This window comes from Balearica regulorum, chromosome 4 (genome assembly GCF_011004875.1).
Source record: "Balearica regulorum gibbericeps isolate bBalReg1 chromosome 4, bBalReg1.pri, whole genome shotgun sequence".
Lineage (NCBI taxonomy): Eukaryota > Metazoa > Chordata > Aves > Gruiformes > Gruidae > Balearica > Balearica regulorum.
Genome location: NC_046187.1, coordinates 74236487 through 74256866, shown reverse-complemented (window position 1 = coordinate 74256866; position 20380 = coordinate 74236487).

Here is a 20380-nt window from a genome sequence, read left to right as displayed (position 1 = left end):
GTTTTGCAAGCTAGAAAGAAGAGATAATTTGGGGTCTGTTATCTAAATAGAAGCAACCGGAATGGAAAACATCTTGAGTCACTAAATTCAGTATCACAGTATTATAATCTGATTTGGGTTAAAATCTAAGGAATAGAAATATTAAAGTTCCCCTCAGGACCCAGACTACTGATAGCGAGATGATGAGCACTCAGCAAAAATGAAACAGAAAAGAAACACTAGATAAGAACAGCAATGAGCTTTATGAATAGCAGTAAACCACATCTAGACCCATAATGTGTGATTCAGACATGTTCACTGAATTCATATGCCTCGTCTGGGAAATTTTACTCTTTTTTCTGGCTCAGACCTCTGACTGAAGCAAATTTAAACTGCACACTTGCTTTGAAGAAAAACGTGGTTCTTGCATAAAAGTCAGAGTAGGGTATCGTGAACTGTCATGCAATGAGGAGAGACTCTGCTTGCACATGCTGCTTTTGCCAAGAGATTATAAGTTCATAGTAACAGCCAGTGCCTTTAACAGCTTTCCTGAAGCTTAGTGAGGCAAAGCTACAGCTGCATTAAAAATTAAATGGAAAGAGCAGTTATAACTTGTAGGCAAACACAATGAATGAGCAATAATGGGCTAGCCAAGTCTTTGAGGACATAAATCTTTCCATCTGAGGCAGCTGAAGGACTTTCTAACCGTATGATTAGCGCTTGTGTTTTGGTTGGATTGGAATGCAGTTAAGGATGTTGTGGGTTCACGTCCACTTGCTGCAGGTGGTGAAAACCAGAATGAGCAGGATCCTACGCAGCTCAGGAGCTGTTCTGATAACCACAGACAAAATGACTACCAGGGCTCCTGCACCATGAGACGAGAAAAAAAGGGGAGACACTGCTTATTGTTGTAGTTAGGGGCTAAAGTGGAATGGCAGTGAAAGTATTTCCTTATCCACCCGCCTCTATTTGTACTTTTTAATATATTTTTGATACAACATTCCCCAGCTTGCATTCTCTCTCACACACACAATCAGTTTGTCACGGACTTTGCAATAACTTCAGCAGCAGCTGAAGCTTTCCCACCAGAGCCAGCTCAGGTCCAGCCCAGCTGTGATCCACATGGGAGGTCAGAGGCTGAGGAAAGAAGAACTAGTTTAAATCCAGTTTGCTCACCATGGCTCCAGTTCAATGGCCTCGGGACAATTCTGAACAACAGCAGCAGTCATGTTAATAAGATCATTGCTAAGACCTGAGGTGGTGTGTGAGAAAGTAGTGAAGGTTGTTCTCCTAGGAGAATTGTACAAGTTCTTCTTCCCTTTCTCCTTTAGTGACAAGGTGTTTGGCATATGACTTACTATAATGGCCAAAGATGAATGAGAGAGTTTTCTTATCCTTCCAAGACACACACTCAGTTAGTTTCATTTTTATAGTCCTTAAAGTTCTGGAAATCTCTCTACATAAACATGGATAGATTGAGGCCATTTACTCACCAGTGTTCCCAGGACTAAATTTTCTATATGAAGTAAATTATTGTCTATTATCAATAGTGACTTGTAATTAGCTGAAAAAAGGCTGTAAATGTTTGGAAAGTACATAAACTTAAAAAAATAATATTCCAATCAATAATGGTTGGCTGATATATGACAGGTCATAGCTGTCTTCACATGCAAATGTACTAGCACGCATATTTTCCAGACTATTTATTGGTGTTGCCAGCAATTAACATAACTAATCAGTGGGAAAATACTCTCTCTGCATGCATATGTCACCCGTTAAAGCCACAGTCAGAAGATCTGGTAGGGAGTCAGTAGGGAGCCTGCTACAGCCAAGGTGATAAGACGACTGGTGAGCTCATTCCAGCTAGAAGTTTCTCACTTTCCCTGACTGCTCCTGGGCATCAGATAATTTGGGGTGCCATAACTATGTGTCCTGACTCATTTGAGACTGCAGATGTTTCTTTGCCCAAAGCTTGTCTGGACCCAATGTGGCAAGATCTGCAGTGCTTAAGGTGCACAGGCTTCATAGCCTGCAGCCCAGAAAGAAGCTAGCATCACCCTTGACTGCCTGTATCTTCTTCCTGTCTTGAAGGAGAAGATGCCTATTTACATGTGGATCAACTGGATGTGACCTTCAGCATGAGTCCAGAATGAAGCTCAAATTCATATGTGTCAAACTGTTTAGACACAACTCTCGTGAGAATCTTTATTTCTTTGAGGGAAATTGCAATTTTTGAAGACAACATAATCAGCTGCTTTACCTCAATCTTAGGCAGGAAAATATGGGAAAATATTTTCCCATCAGCTTCCATCAGAAATACTGCATGTTTTTCACTTTTCATCGCAATAGGAGATATAATTCTAAAACATTCTCTCTCCAGAACTGTGGAGAGATTGGAATTTTATTTCCTCGAAAGCAAGATGTCATAATGCAAGGAGCTCTTTATTTGATCATACCATCCTGATCTGTCTGCCCAGTCTGTCACCCTCAAATCTCAACACCTCTCCCCACAAGCATCTCTGTCAAGACTTTGATGTCCAATAAATGTGTGCTAAAAAAAAATGTGACATCATAAATGTTCTAAACTCTCCTAACACTGAAAATCTATTCCATTATATTTTACAGTTGCACAAGAGACAAGAGCTGTGTATCATTACTGGAGTTCTTTATTGACTGTATAGCACTCAGGCAATGGTAGAAACTAGCTACTCTATCTTCTGAGCATCAATGGCTTGACCTCTGTCACTGGCCTTTATAATTTAGTTATTTTTAGGGCTGTTTTTTCCTCTTTGACTAGGAGCTAATGCAGTCTCTCCCGTGATCTCTGAATCTCTTCCAGAAGATCTCCTGACCTCAGCTTAGGAAGCACCTACTTTCCCTGGAGCCATGGGCACAGGTCTCAGCACGGCTGACTCATGGTTTTTGTTGGTGGTCTGACCTCCACGTGGTCTGAGAGGGATCGGGGCTCCACAGCAAGGGGGGACCCAGACTTACCCCATGGACTGTCCTTGAGCATGTAATTCCCCATGCCTCTTGCTGTGGCACACCTTGGTGCACCATGCTGCTGGCATGTCCGTTCATCCTTCCTGGTCAGCACGGTGTGGGGCTGCGAGCTTACCTCCCCCCATCCCGCCTCTCCATGGACTTGGTCCCGGAGGTAATAAGGGAGCGTGGGTACTTCCTGGGTGTGGGGAGGAGATTCGTTGGGCTTGGTCTTTTCATGCAGGTGCTAGAGGGGAGATTCTTGTCTCCTCTGGAGCACAGAGTAGCTGCAGGCACAAACCAACCGCTTGCGTGGGGAAGAGTGGGAGATGATCTTTCACACAGGCCCTTGAGATGGGATGTCCTCTTGCTGTGCAAACACGTTAGAAATCAATTGTGCTTAGGGGTTTTCCCTGTGCCCTGTCAGAAACATTTCCCCTCCTCCCTTCCAGCTTTGCATGCCTCCTGCCGTTCTGCCTTTTATCCTCCAGCCTCCAGGTAGCTGGATTCCAGTGATGCACTCTGAGATGAGAGGCTCTGTAAGATACTGAGACTGATACCAAAACTCACTGCTTTCAGGGAGGCAGTCCAGGTACAGGACTGCCTAATGGTGCTGAAAAGGTAGGGTAGCGAACATTAAGTTCTTGCAGCCTCCTTGGGCAAAAGAATTTTGCAAATGAAAAACTTGCAGTTATTATCCTCTCTGGCATCCTCTTGTTTCCTTTTTAATAAGGTACCTGTCAAAAAATATTTCTGATGGGCTGCTATAACATGCCAAATTTCTTCATATCTGATGCTTTAAGTTTAACTGTATTTATCTTGTTTATGAAAGCTGACAAGTGATACAGCCATAATAATGCACAGCAATTTTACTCAGGTTCTTTTCAAGTCAGTGGAACTGTTAAATGAGATTAGTGCAGTAGAAGGGTTTATTGCGGCCATGAGAAACCAGATAGACACATATCACAGAGAACCAGTGATAGACTAAGAGGATCACATACAGAGACATTGTGCCAAGGGGGGATCAGCAGGATAACATAAGTGCATCTTTTAGCTCTGTAGAGCTGTGTCTTACTGTATTTCTGATATGGTTCTCCACTCATCCCAACAGCTGTCTTTTCCTTTCCTTCTCCAACCCTTCATATATCTGTCAGTGCCTTATTCTGACACTGGTCACGCTTGTAGCTTGATGAGGTTTGTGAGAAGTAGTGGCGAACTGGAAACAATGGTCCCTATTATTCTCCTTGCAACCCTTAGAGGAGCCCTAGAAAATCTGTGTGTTGGTGGCTATTGCTTTTTGTTGTTAGCTCTGTTTTCTCTCTTTAAAGAAGATGCCTTGGTAGGACTGTAACTCACTGCTGAAGTAGTTATCTTCATAGATAAAAAAATCAGTGCTTTCACTTTTATATGTGAAGTGCTGTTGTTATGTATGTTATATATATGACTTTTTTAATATATACATATATATATGCTGTTATATATGCAAGTCCATGTTGGCCACCATCAGGGACTGAACCAGAAGTTTCTGGAGCAAAGAGCATCTTGTGTGTACCTCCAAGCTTTGCAGAAGACTGCTGCATAAGGTCCCATTCTCCCTGGATCGGATGTAAATAACAGCAGCTCACATAAGAGGCAATTGAGATCTTGCTCTGAGGTTCCAGCTGGGATGCAGTCCCTTTCTCCCTGACTCAGTAGAAGCCCCACTCATGCTCGGCTCATTTCCTAAAACCTACTTCTACATGCCATGAAAGGCCATTCACATTTCAGCCCTGGTGACAGGCAAAGGGCAAAGCTAGAAGTGTGTCCAGCTACCAGGTGGAGCAGTGAGCTAATTTAGCTCCAGCAGCGATATAGACTGATAGACACAATGAAGATGTACGGAAGGGAGGAGCAGCTGGGCAGTGGACAAGCCTGTGAGCCTTCCAGCTCTCCGCAACATGGTTTGAATTTGTTCCAGCCATTCAAAATGATCTTTCACTTCTTGGCAGGAGCTCACAAAGTTTCTCAGCCAAGCACAGAGAGCACAAGTCTTCATTGTGCATGGATAGAGACAGACACTGGTCATTTGATTATTGTTGTTGAGAACATAAATGACTGCAATGTTGCAAATGCCACTGGAGGAAGTGAGAAGCTCCCTCGTGAGGAGGCCTTGGATGCTATTTGTATCCAGAAGCATCCTGAGATGAAATCATAATTCTCTGGCTGAGTGACCATCCCTGTGCTATGATGTGTTGTCTTTTAACTGCACTCAGGAGGCTACTGATGAAAGCAAAGCATTTCCTTACCTCCCTACCAATATGTTTTCCTTCTGTATCATCAAGGTTTCCTTACGGATACATGTGCTTTGCAGTGATGCTTACAGACTTTCCTTTGCAGACCTTAGGAAAGGTCTGTACCCACACCTAATAAGTTGCTTTCCATACCCCAAATAGCTAACAAGCTAAACAGGAGAAGGATTATTCTCCAGACCTTACAGATGGTGAACAGAGGCACAGATAAACTACACAACTTGCTTGTGGTTATTCTGGAAATCTGTAACATAGCCAGGCCTTGAACCGAAATTTCTGGTTGTCCCTGTGCCAGACTGCAACCACAGTCTGGCCTTTCTCTCTGAAGGTACATATTTGTAGGGTTTCAAGGTCAGAGGAATGATCACCTTATCTAGTCTGACCTCCTCTGTGCCAAGTCCAAGAATTTCTTTGATCAAAGCATATTTTACAGGATAGAATACAGTCTTGATTTGAAGACACCAGGACATAGGGAATAATTTTACAACTTCCCTCTGTACTCTTTTCCAATGGTTAATCATCTTTGCTCCTAACTTATTTTTCATATGAATGAGTCTGGCTTTAATTTAGTTCCTGTGATGCTTCTTTTCTGCTAGATTAAAGGGCCCTTCACTATCTGTGTTTTCTTCCTCTCCTCTTCACAGACAATTTTTTCATGTGTCTGGAGAAGCAGTCAGGTTGACAAGTTACTTGCTGCTGAATCCTGGGGATGTTTTTCTTTCACCTTGTGCCTGTCTTTGGTATTTTCCCTGCTTTTTCATAATGTAATAATTAGAAAGCTCTAAAGAAAACTGAGAGGGGGAGTATGAAGGAAGTCAGAAAGCAATATTCTTTACTCTTCTTCCAGGTGCAATGAAGAACATGTAACCAAAGTAAGAGAATTGACAGCACTGATGCTAAATTCTGCTCTCATTCATATTTTGAGTGATAGCATTTGAAAATTTGCTTCTGTTAGGTATTGCTATGGGGAGCTACCTTACATTAAATGGGAATACCAGCAGAGTATCTGCTACTGGATATGATTATGTGGGACTCCAGTCCTGGTTTGACAAGCCAATGCTGCAGTGAGGCTTCTCAGTCTGGGGCACAGAATATGCTGTGGACTATTTCTGATAAGAAGAAAGTCCCAGTACCACAGATCTTGTTCTTTTCCCATTTACTGAAGCCTAGACTTGACAGTATACCACTGATATTACGTGACCAGTGTTTTCTTGTGGGCTTGGTGGCCACCAGATGGAATGACATGAAACACATAGTTGGGAAAATGCCTGGGAAGATCCATGAAGGTGAAAAAATGTAGGCACTGAATCATAAATTGTATCTTTGTTTATAAAGCACATGTGGCTAGGGCATTAAAAGGACCCATCTTCCACATGGATGTTATCTCGATTGAGGTGATAGTCTGTGGTTTGTGTCTGTAGAGTCTAAGGCCTCTTACTCTGTCCAGAAAATAGCTCACATCTATAGCTTTCATGAAAATGAAATGCCCCTATTTTCTTCAGCCAAACCTTAAGAGCCATTTTTCATAAGGCTCATGTTTTCCACCTTGTTTAAGAAGCACAAATATCAGTTACCATTAGTCTTTGCTAACAGTGCATTTCCAGCCTGCACATCCCACCCCATGAACACAACTCTTCCCAGCATCCACCAGCTCACTGACCCCAATGGATCAACTCCGGTTTGTCGAGTCTTTGATTCAGCCCAATACATCTCCGCTGGGACCAAGCTGAAGGACAGAGCAGCAGCTGTCCAGCAGCAATGGAAGGACACAAAGTCTACAGAGAGAATGGGATGAAATGTAGGAAGTGAAGTTCCCTTGTTTTCACTCATTTCCTTGATTTTTCTTCTCAACTGTTTGTGGTAGAGCCTGTTATTTTCACTGTCAACAACCATTATAGTTCAAGGTGACATGAATGGTGAGTCTACAACCGTGCGCGCTGCATGAGAACAAGGTAATTTTTTTTTTTTTTCAGCTGCTCACGACTTTATTTTCATCTTGCGACACTTTCTGATCTCTTTGCTGTTTGCAGGTTGTGGCAAGGGGTGCATGTTCATGGCAGTTTTGAGTCTGGGACAAAATTCAGACTGCAGGGCAGGTTTCTCAGAAGATACCTAATCTGCACTACAGCTGCAAGTGCAAAAAGTGAATCCCAGAGGAAGCAGGCTGGAAAACAAAACTAAACCCCTTGTTTCCTCAGGGAAACAGCACAATTATTGGCTGCAGCAGTGTGGCATTACCTTTGTAATTTCAAATTGAAAGTGTCAGTACTTGAACCTGGCACTTTATGAAACATGATCTGATAAAATTCCCAAATCAGTTAGCTTAGGAACTGATAAATCTCTACTCCATTGCACAAGAAGAGCTTTTCTGTTGTATATGACTATTACAAAACTTGTCACTACTCAGCCTTCGTTCTTCTTAAATGCCAAATTTACTTCTTACAGGCTTAGGTTAGGTTTTCCTTTTTTCCACACTGTGTACTTATCTAGAAAGGAAATTTAAAATTCAGGCTTCCCAAATGATACACGACATCTATTTAAAGCAACAAACCAGAAAATCCTCTATAGAGCATGTGTTGCTGGAAAACCATTCTATGCATTAAGAGACATTATTAATGGGGGCTTGTTTTGCTTTTCTTTCCCAAAACCTTTTAAATGTAAATCAAGCTTGGGTAAAAGTAAGAGGTAAAAGGGCAGGTAAACCAAGCACCCATGAAAACTCAATAGGAAAACAATGAAAACATCCACAGCTCCATAAGGTTCCCAAAGCCCTTAGTATATCGTATTATATACTAATGCTATAACCAATGTGATTTTTATTGGCTGAGAATAGGGAAATAATATTAGGAAAGAGACTGTACTGACTTCAGGATACACAAAACAAAATTTAAAGGATACAGGAAACAGTTCTCCTAAAAAATGCATTTCTAATCCAATTTCTGCTTCTGTGGTTATCTTGTTATCAGACAGATGAAACCTATCATCTGCAAAAACCTGTTTATTCTTCAAGGGAGAAGCAGTTCTCTCCTGATCTGTGTTTTTCAGACATCAGGTGGAAAATACAGCAGATGCCTGCTGCCCTGAATAGGAAAACCAGAGCTGGAACTGAGGAGGTGTTTCCAGCGTGCAGTAGAGTGCACATGAGGCAAAGGCACTGGGGACTGAGGCTTAGACTCAACAAGATACACCGTATGTTTAACTTCAAGCAAAATTTTGACTTTAGGAAGACTACTCACGTGCTTCAAAATGGACATAGATATAAGCACCTCTCTGCAGGCACAGGAACTAGGGTTGTACAAAACCAGGATTTCGGTTTGAAGGGCTGAGGTAAAAAATACATGAGAAGTAAGTAGAGGCATTCAGTGAAAGTCATGAGTAGATTTTGCCGACTTGGTACAATTGGCTTTGCGTAAATCTTCTTAAAAGTGCCTCTGGTTTTAGGTATCTCACTACTGTGGGTTTATTTTCTTGGTTTGAAATCCAGCAGCCAAAATCAGAGTGGCTCCATAGGATTTTGGGGTAAGAGAAAATTGCAATGTGCTCTGGAGCAGCAGATGTAGCCACTGTTGGAGACAGGAGTTTAAGGTCTAATAATCTACATTTCTTTAACAACCTGTGATCTCATATGTGTTTCAGTGTGTCTTTCAAGAGTCCAACCTTTTGAAAATAAGTTTCACTGCTCCCTTTGAGGAGAAATAAAAGAAACACTTATGGCCATGACCTCACAAATTATAGATTTAAATGCAAGCAGTGGGCCAAGCTGAGAGCTGACATCTAAGATGTGATTTAGGCTTTTTGCTGATACTAATAGCGGGTCTGTCCACTGGGATTTACTTTGTGTGACACCAATTCCTTCATCCATCAGGGAACTGCAGGGTGGGAAGGGAACACTTCGCTGTTAGTGATATAGGAGAAAAACAGAAAGAAGATGTGTGACTACCACCCCAGTACTGGGGTGAGTTAAATGAATATACACTTAAAATTTACCTCTTTGTGGAACTCATGTCAGCATCAGCTCCTTTGGATAGGGAGGAAATCTAAACAAACATAATACCACCTTCTGTCATGCGTTCACTTTCCATTAAGACACTGCTGTCTTACTGGGTAAAAGGAGATCAAAATTCACCCTATATTAATCAAAAACATATTAAGATATGACCCAATATCTGTACAGGTGAAACCAACAGTAATAGCCTGTGCAACAACAGATCCTAATTGAGGTCTCTTCTCTTATTAATTGCAGCAGTTTTGCTGGGGAGCACAAATTCACATCACAAAATCCTCTGGGTAACAAAGCCTTGCAGCTCCGTCTGAAGCAGGAAAGATGAGGAGGTTACAGGAGGACACAGCGAAGCCAAAGGAGGTCACTGGATGAGTCATTCGCACTCAGGTATTCGCAGCTACCATTTCCTGGTTCCCATCACTAGACAACACTTGTCTTAGCACATTATTCCCAGGTTTCTAAGATTTTATTTTAAAAGCCAGAGTGCAGACTTTGGATGATCACAGACTACCAATCATGCTCTCCGAGACAAAGATTCACGCAACCTGGTGAACTCCTGCTGAACATCCTCCCCCTGCATTGCTTTTCCTAGCTATCAATATGAGTCTGACATGACACGATGTCAAATGAGATCAGGATAACAACAGCCGTGGGAGGTCAATAAATTCGTATGGTATATAATCAAATATGTGCCTTGAACAGGTAGATTCTCGCTGTATGAGATCGTGGGAGTAAACTTCGTTTAACAGAAATAAGTATTCAGCCAACTGAGGCCCTTCTCTTTTACATACAGATAGGCTCCTCTGTTCATCTGCATTCTATAACAGCTTGTTATTCTTCCGTGTTTATCAGATCTGCAATATCGAGGAGAACAGAAAATGTGTGTGATATCCGCCAGCTGGATTCCATCTGTCTTTTCTCTGTGGAGATAGAGTTTCAAAGGCTATATCCTATCTACTGTCACACCCTCTCCCGACATGAGAAGCTAAGTGTAAAGTTTGGCCAAAGTGATGGAAAAACAATATCTCTTTTGTACATCGCAACTATTTCCCTACCTACACAAAAGTGGCATTCTTCTTGTTCTGGCATGCATGATGTATTGTTGCACTGTATCACAACTTTCCTATTAAATAAAAGGAGTCTGGCCAAAATGAGAAAGGTTTCTTGTTTTTTTTTTTTTTTTTTAATTGGACTCCGTGCATGTACATGTGTGTTGGTTTGAGTACTGGAGCAGGGGCAGGGAAATTGTGATTGACAAGTACAAGTACTGTTTGGTTAGAGTAGAGGATATGGCCTCATAGCATTTCTGGGAGGGGAAAAAAACACCTACCTGAATAAAAGCCCAATTTTGTTGCTCTTGAAGTGATTGAGGCTTTGCCATTCACTTCACCGCAAGCCCTAAGGGACTGAGGAATTTAAGTTTCTCAGGATAACACCCAGGATGGAACAACATTATTGCAAATCAGCAAGACTCGGTGCTGTTTTCTTGCCCTAATGTCTAGAGCTTTCTGTTCTTTGGGTCCGGCAGCTGCAACATTTCTGGTGAAGTGCAAACCACATCAGAGAGGTGCATGAGACACTCAGTTTTAGCCAAGGAGCTGGGAGGTGTTGCCCCATCCATTCAGCAGCCGTCCTTTCCCACCAGGGCCATTCTACTCCTGAACCACAGAGCACTGAAACGTGTGAAAGGCTGGGGCTGGTGGCCAAGGAGCTTTCCTGAGCCTCCTCTTTCTCCCTGGTGTGAGGCAGATGTACGTGCCCAGCAGCTCGTGGAGCAGGGAGGGAGCAGGAAGGGCCAGCACAGACGTTTGGCTCCAGACCTCCCCGGCAACTCATCTTTCACCACCCTGGAGGATTTTCCATCTATCTTTGTAAACCTTTTCTTAATTTACCTGCCCATTATCCCAGCATTGTAAGTGTATATTCTTTTATGTATTTCACAGATGAAGGTCCTTGTGGCATGGATCAGAGGCACAGGAGGAGTACTCTGGCCAGCACATCCATCTCCTTTTAGTGGAAGCGTAATTTCTTCAGGTTATTTTCAGGGGTACATACATTCTTTGACAATTAACTAGGTAATATCAGGTACCAGACCAGACATCATCATACAGACAACTAGTGGACCACATACAAGCAAAAAGGCCTTTAATATCTGTAAATTAGTTATGTATCTATGAGTATTGCTAACTCTGCCCTACTCCATAGCCATAGGAAGTAACATCTACACAGAAAGTGTAATGAATTAAGACTGTCGGCAACTTGCACTGACCTTTCCATTGAACAGCCTGTGACATTAAGGGTTCCTATTGAGAAACTAGGTCTGGTTACTAGTGTGAGTACACACACACACAAATGTATTGTCTATTTTGAAACCTCAGATAAGTCAAAATGAGCTTTGGTGGGTACTAGTTATGAATTCCTATGCATATATGATTTTTTTTGATTCATGGGCAGTCTTCTAAGAATACATAGGCAGGACTTTCACAGACTGCCCTCCATAGTTAGGGTGGGACTGAACTCATTTCAGTCATGTGCAAATAAACATGATACATGTTTATTGTTTATTTAAATAAACACGATACATGTTTATTTAAATAAACAAACATAAAGAGAGGTGTCTGGCCTCCCCACAGGGCCAGAAGAGAACTATAGCAGTACCTTCACCCCATCCTGTTACCCACCTCTGGGGTGGTATCCACCTCTGTAGACTACTTGGTTAGATAAGATGTCTTTTAGATAATGGGTGTTGAGCTAATTAACTGGCTGAGGCTAAGCTAACACCTGTAACTAACTGCTTGATGATTTAACTGGAAAGTTGGTTAAGCTTTCTCAAAATGTTCCTCTGATCTCTTCCCTCTAACTTCACTGTAGCACAGTGATCTGATATACAACATATCTCTTGGTGTTAGCCTGGCATCCTGGAGGAGTCTTTCTTGCAGCACTGAGAGAAGCCAGTTGACTGGCTACTGAACTCAACTTGCTCACAGTAAGTCCCTTGTGAATAGGCAAATCATTTTGTGCTGTGACCCTTGTATAGTCCTACAAGGAAAGTAAGGTTGTCTTGGGAGCCTGTCATGGTCAAAATGAACTTTTCAGAGGTGCTGGGAAACTAGCAAACTCAGGAAACGTCCCATAAAAGCATAAGGTGTTGATTCACGTATTTATAGTGGAGCATCAAATGACCTCTTCTGTGAAGGGGTTATGTGCTGGAAGTACAGGAGGTCAATGTACAGAGTTTGGGAAGGATTCCCACGGGACCTAGTCTCAGAGGCATAAAAATGCAAACAATCCTTGAAATAAAATATGAGTCAAACAAGGATGGAAATCAAGCTGAGGAGCCCAGATAGTTCATGAGTATTTTAAGCACATGCCAGGCCCAGAGGCAACTCCTAAATTGCCAGCACTGTTCCCTGCAGATTTTGCAATGGATCCTACATTTCAGGATAGCTAGAACCCTACCTTGGATTTAGATCCTATGAGAATTGCTGCCGAAGGAGGATAGCTTACAGCAGCCTGAGGCATAGAAATGGCATCCAGTCTCTATCAGAATTTGTTCTTAAGCAGATACGTCCTGGCTTGCCAGCCCTAGAGCATGGTATAAAATCTTCTATGAACAGGTAGAGTGTGAGCATTGGCAAGGCAAACTCTTCTACAATTCCCCCATCTTGCCTCAGGGCAGCACTTCTCAGCATGACGAGTTTAGTCTTCCTGCCCATTCCAGCTTTGGTGCCTCTTCTCTCCGCGCAACAAAGGTTTTGTTTCTGGTTATCGTGTATGTGAGCTATTCCAACACTCTCGCCCCCAAAAGTTCCTCACCTGACAATGGCCTTGTGGTGCCAGCCAAGGCACATCACAAGGATGTTTCCTGCCTTGGAGACTTGACAAGCTAAATAGACAACGAAAAGAGTAGGAAGAAGGAAGGATTATTATTAAGTGGTGAATCAACGTACCAAGAGATTAGCAGACTCCTTCCCAATCATGCAGCAAGTCTGCAGGACAGCTGGGAGCAACGTCCACAATTTCTGCATCCCTCTCTTGTTCCTTAAATACAAACATCTCTCCTTTCTGTTTTTGCTAACATGTATGATGTTTCAGTAGCAATAGTTACCAAATAAGCCATTGAACATCAATTAAACAATATCCCTCAGTCATTACAGACCTGGGCTCAATCTCTCACCATGAACTAACTGAAGACTGCAGATCTCAGCAGATGGGAATTGCTGAAGTTTACCCCACACAAGGCAGTGTAGGGCTACCTGAACTAACAAGGGATGGAGGCACAGACTGACCTAAGTGAACTCGTGAGTGTCTTTTCATAGTAGTACACTATATATGATTGATAGAAAATATCTTAAATTAATCTCAGCATTATGGCACTTAAATCTACCAGGGTCTTAAATGGCTATACTTTTCTTTTTTTTAGCATAAATACATTCCAAAAATTAATCCTAAAAGGCTAACCATGGCCACACAAGGAATTTGCATTTGGACCAGGAGTGGAGGCCTGTTCTTACAAGGCTTGTGAGAAGCTCTAATCACAGGATTAACCAACCTGTCCTGATCCTTTTGTATTTCAGATCAAGACAACACCTGTCCCATTCTCAAACCCTGACACAGCAACTCTTATAACGCAGCCTGGAGCTCAGCTGAATCCTTAGCTGCATCTCTAATATAAATAACAATGACTTAAAATTCTAGTCTAGCCACTTAAAATAATAAGAAGTTAATGGACTAAAGACCTGGGGAAAGACAATGTGTTACGTATTCTGCTATTTTCTTCAAAGCACTTTTGTAAACAGTCATAAAATATACCATAAACAATTACCTTTAGATCCAGGGCCAAATGCTGCATCTTGTAACTCAAACACACCCAGCTAATACATACAGGCTCTCACAAATTCATGATGGTCTCATTTCACATGCAGGGCTCTTCACCCTCTCTTCATGTGGCATTCACCAGCCCCTGGGGTAGCATACAGGTCCTCCTCAGCACCTTACTTCAGTTTTGAATAAATTTTGTTTCCAAATATATTGAGAAAAGGTCATGTCTGTTTTTCACATCTCTGTCACCTGCTTCTGGCACTCTAGACAGTAAGCAGCAGTTATTGTAATGAGTAACACTTCAACACATCCTAGGAGAGGGTATCCCAGAAATACATTATCTAACCTTGGTCTTAGAACAAGCCCCTCCAGTAAAAAACACAAAGAACTGACATTTTCAGTCATTTGGCGCTATTTAGAATAAATGCATACAAAGAGCTGATAGCAGCCATCTTTCTCCTGTTTTTCAAACATGTGAAGGAGTTAACATTTACAGAGGGTTTTTTTGTTTTCCATTTCTTGTTTCCTTACCGCTTTCATTTAATGATACAGATCAAGGTAGATCCGTGTGAAGTCATGTCCATAAAGGCACTGGGTACAATAATCCATTCATGTTGGCCATTCTTCTGGTATGTCTCATGCAGTAAATTGCTAAGCTGTATCTAAATGGCTCCCGGACAGAAAGGATGTTGAGCCAGGTCCCAGAGTTAGGTTACACACTTCAGCAAAGGCCATAAGAGCAACTGCAAAGAAATTGGCCACGAAGAAAAAATATCTGTGTGGTAAAAGGAAGGTGTGACCAGCACATGCAAGCATCTGGCTGCTTGTTTAACCTTAGGAGGTCAAGTCATCCTGCCTTTCCCCAGGAGAAACAGGGACCCCTTTGCTGTTTCCCTGGGAGGACCCAGTATCCTCCACCCCCTTGCTATTGCACTTCCCCACAAGCAGCCTTTCCTCCCTCCTCCTCGCAAGTGACCCTTCTCTTCAGAAAATATGATTTTGCACCATGAAATGGATGGCCTGGACATCAGCATAGGGATGTAGCCAGAAATCAAATCTTCCAGAGAGCCTGACTCAGTAGTGTGGTTGTTATCATCACTGAATGTCTCTCCAGTAGCATTTTCATTGCTGGTCCTAACCTGCACAAGCTAGACTAAACCAGGAACAAGCAGCCCACCTCCCTCTTGCTGTGCCAACACTTGCCTAGGAGTCTCTTTCCAGGGTGTTAAACCATTAGAGTCCTCTTCTTCCAAACAGCATGGAAAGGTATATTAGCAGAGCTTGGATTGGAGTTTAATTCAGGATAAAGATGCAAATGTTGGAGCAGCAGGGCAGGCAGCCAATGCCTCTTTCATAATTGGGTGGATACAGCAATGTATGTGGGAAGAATGGCATGCCTCAGACGTAATGCAGCACAGAGCACATCCAGCACAATGTTGGCTCAGGTCTCGCTGGCACCATCCTACTGCTGCTGTTGTTTGAGGCTCCCAGGTCAGACACAACCCAGGCAAAGGTCTTGTACCCCCCAGCCCTAAAAGAGTGGGCAAACTGCATGCGGATATGCTCAGCTTGGTTGGCTGCACATTGGGGTTGTTGGTTGATTGCCCTTTGAGGTGAACATCCAAGCAGGTGGCTGCAATGGCTCCCAGCCCACGGTCCTCGCTTCCTTCCTGCCCATGAATGTCCTCCATGACAAAACGTTTCCATGCACTGCAAGCCAGGAGGGGAGGGGAAGAGGGAGAAGGTGTTTGGAGAGATGCAGAAATGTTTGTGAGTCAACTCTCCACAACCAGGATTGTGACTTCACCTCGCTGTGAATTACACACTTAGAAAGTGCCACATAGGGTGGTGGGATTTGAATGGCGGCAACAGCAAAATCAGGGGGAAAAAAAGTCTGTATGAGATCAGTACAAAATCAGAGGGCCATGTCACTTGCATGGGGAAGTGGTTTTATACATAGCACAAGTCACGATGATCCTTGATAGATTTAGGACTTATGTTAATTTTTCTATAACTTTCTTGCTCCTGTACAGGAAGAACTTGTACACATTGCACCTTGATCCTCTGAGTAAACCCTCATCAGAAGAAGTGACTCCTAGTTTTTACACAGCCACCTTAGAGACAATTTTAAAGGCACAATTTCAGAAGGTCCAATTCTCCTTTGAAATTACATAGAGTTAGAGGGATCAAATGGGTGTAAAGCTAATGTAAGGAGGAAAAAGTTCTTGAACAGTCAGAAGGGACCATTATGATTGTTTAGTATGATTTTCTTCATAAGCTATAGGATTTTACCCGGTAATTCGTGAGGCCAGGGAACACTTTGATAATAAAGATTAGACCGTTCCCAAGTCTGACAGCACCAGGTGCCAAATGAACGATAGGCACACCTCTTCCATAAACCTTTGCCCCAGTAATGGGGCCCATAAAACAAGAATAATGCCATCTCGTAACAAAAAGTACAGACTCTCAATGCTGTACAGCCCTGTTTGTGGCAGAAATGGAAAGTTGCAAAGCAGCTTTGAATATAACCTTTACATCTAAAGGTTGCTCCAGCTCAAAGAAGCCAGAAGCGTGTCTCAGGGCTACCCAAAGAGCAGCCGTGAGCACATGCATTAGAGAAAATGCCGTTTTCACCTAGCCAAAGCAGCTTTTCTATGAAGACTAAGACTCTGTGGCTTAAGCTGGGATTCAATTCATTCATCCTTAGCCATCTAGCCTGCACCAGTCATCCAGTCTGTCTGTAGACCATGGGGAAAGGCAGGTAGCAGCTTAGACGTTTCTCTTAGGATAGGATGATTTGCCACCTGGAAGTGTCTATCTTCACTGGCCACAGCAGGACCAGTTAGGTTGAAGGGCAAATGTTTAGATGGATAAAGGCCAGTGAGATAATTTCCAAACTGAGGTTGTACCAGTATAACTTCATGCCACAACCAATCAGGGCACTGCATCATTTTTTATGAGGTTTCAAGCAAACGAGAGGCTTACTCCACCCCAAAATTGAGCCCGTAGGGCCACAGGTTTTGCTTACAACCTTGGGAAAGACACTTTATTGCAATTTTTAGGAAGGCATCAGATAGATAGTCTCACAATCACATAGGCTCAACTTGCAGTACAGAGTTACCATCAGTGAGCTGAAGAGTACTGCTGCTCCTCTGAGACACAGCAGCACATGATCCTCAAGGGTGTAGTGACTGCTCCCATTCTTTACAGGACATATCTCTGTCATTTCCAGAGGGAGCAACATTGTGTTTTTACTTAGGAAACAGATTGTGGGAGTCTTGTGTTCAATTCTTAGCTCTGCTTGAGGCAGTTCAGATCTCACATCGTTGGAGAGCCATAGGCACAGCTGCTTTTCAGACCCACCATGTCTTCCACTGACCTTGTGCTAATATGTAACAAGGGACCACAAAATTCACGTGGTCAGAGCGATCCTGTAGCAGTGGGGCTAGTTAGGGTATTGCTCTGGGGCAGAGGACAGAGAACCTGTATCCAAGGGGCCACTTACATATTTTGCATTCAAGCCCTGGCAGCAGGGGTGAGAGGGATCCTCACAGTGTACCAACCAGATCCCCTTTGACCCAAACCTTTCCATCTTGATTAACAGCAGAGAATGAAAGATGGATTTCTGGCAGACCCATCTGGGATACCCATCACAAAAACTATAGTTTCATTCCCAAAATTAATGTTGCTGAAGAAGGTCCTGCTGGCTGTTGCTGAGGAAGCCTTCACAAGCTATATCAGAGGGGTCTAGCTCAGACAAATCAATAAACTTGATGACTGTGGCTCATCACCTTTATGCATGATTTTACTGGCTTCTTTCCTACACAAACAGTATTTTAATGAGCATTTGGCCTTTGTGATATTTATTTAGAAAGAAAGATTTCCTTTGTTTTTAAACTATTTAAACCTGACTTCCCATTCAGACCACTAATCTGAGATAAAGGAGTACATGGACTTTCATGCAATGCCAAAGAACTGAGCACAAAACAAGATATCTCTGAATTGCAGAGTGGGGCAGTGTGAGGACAGGCAAATCCGCTTGGGCCCTTGAGCTTAGAGAGTGTTACAGAGTTTAACTCTGCACAGCCTGCCGACTAAACTGCGCCATACAGTATCTATATTTCATCTTTAATGAGGGTGTCCTGCTATTTCAGTTCTGATTTCTTTATGCTTGGTTTCTATAAGTAAAACAATGTCTCTTTGCTTGCACTGTTTGAAATGCAAGAAAAAAATATTCAGTGGGAAATGGAACTAAAATTGCAGAATTAACCTCCTATGTGGTGTAACTCTGTACACTGTGGGAAGAGCAGCCTGAATCAAACAGCAGCAATAATGCCTGGGTTTAGGGCATGAGAAAGACATTGAAGCTGGTTCAGCTGAAAGATGCTATTGATTATTTCCCTTTTTTATTATTATTCCCACCAAAAACATTGAAGTTTTGTGTATACTTTATGTGTGGCAAAAGAAGTTAACCTCCTCTGTTGCAGTCTAAGTGGATTTGACACTTGAGGGGGGTGCTCATCTGACACTCTTCTAACTCTCAGTTTTCCCTGATTGTAAATTAAATATAATGCTTCTTCCCTCCCCCTTCTTTTGCTTGAATGTCCCATGCATCCCTCTTTCACCAACTCTGATTTTTGTCATTTGGTGGCTTTCTGTGTTGTCAGTAATGTTCCAGTCCACATAAATTTAAACAGGTCTAATAATACAGGAGGGTGTCTGTGGCTGCTTTTGAATGCATTTTCTCCCCTCTAAAAGGCCTCATCTCTGTGATTACCTTCTGCCTGGTCACTGTACAAGCCAAGAGCTCAGCAGTGTGGGAGTGTGACAGTCTTGAGACATTTCCACAGCACCCAGGGGCAGTAAATTAATGCTGACATGACCCACCAAGCACATGGCAGCTCCATTGTCAGAGCTCGTCTAACAGGAGAGATTGAATTTCACACTGTGTTTGATATTAAATCTCTCCCAAGCACAAGCTGACTTGGCTGGGTAGAAAAGATATTCAAGGATCAGCAGTGAGGGCCTCGGCAAGGGAAGGTGCTAAATACTCACTGCCCTCATTCGAAGCATTACCTTGCAGCCTCAGCCTGATCTCAGTGCGCAGCAGATACTACGGTTATGTCTGCCTTGCCCCTTACAACTATCCCACTCCAAAACCAGCAGCTCCACCATGTCCCTTATCTTGCTCCCACCTCTTCCCGCTGCAGACTGCATGCTCGCTGTCTCTCCCCTCGGGACACCTCCAGCACCACCGCACCATCTCTGATCTCCCGTGTCCCCTCGCCTTCTGCAATATCCCAGTATTGTTTTACTTGTTGCTGAGCCAGGAGAAGCACATGATCCTTTGCTGGCCATCTCAGGCTGACTGGTCAGCCAGAAGATGGATCCTGCTTGAAAGCAGTGAGAGGTCACCTTTGACTTGAGCCAGACATCTAAAATAAGTTGTCCAAACTCTTCACTGATGACACAGAAAATTTGCAATAGTGAGACTGACTTCTTATAAGCTTGTGAAACACAGTGCTCAAAACATTACATGCAAATAATCTATTTTGAAACTGAAATGGAAAACTGGGCTGAAATAGTCCAATCAGGAACCAGACAGATAGAAAATGAATATATGTACATTAATTTTCCAGTGCACTTTCCCTTACCGCCCTCAAGAAGGCTATTCTGTAACCTCTCACTTCTCTTCCAGATCTGTGAAATCTGGAGCTTGATTAACGGGTTACCCTAATTGCATTTGATTAGTAGTGGCTTGATTAGCAGTTTATACTGGATATTGCTAGTGATTACTCTGGGAACGTGGGGAACCAAGATACCTGCAATCCATCCAATGGGTAGATGCAGTTTCCAGTTCCATTGCACTTGGTGTGCCAGTGCCAGACACCAAATCGACATTTCATAGATGTCTGTACCTGAAGATGTAGATGTGCCCTTAGATTCCTTCACAGTTGCTGTCTAGGTGATGCAAGTTGGGAAAACTTGTTAGCCCAAAATATTCAGAGAGCTTAAAAAGTTCAACCTGAAATAGCCTAATGTGCAGTTTTGCTCATAGGTTTTTAAGGAAAAAAAGGACTTCTGAATCAATTTGCATAACTTTTCTCACAAGACACTAAATTTCTCCCAGTTATCTGATACTGGGATAAGAATTTTCACTTGTGCAATACTAAAGTACATTACTCTCTCTAGAAAGGCCACCAATCTTGATCTGAAGACAATAGGAGATGGAGAAATGGCTGTTTCTCCTGCCAGTTTTTGTTTCAAAGGTTGATGATCATCACTGTTAAAACTCATGCTTCATTGT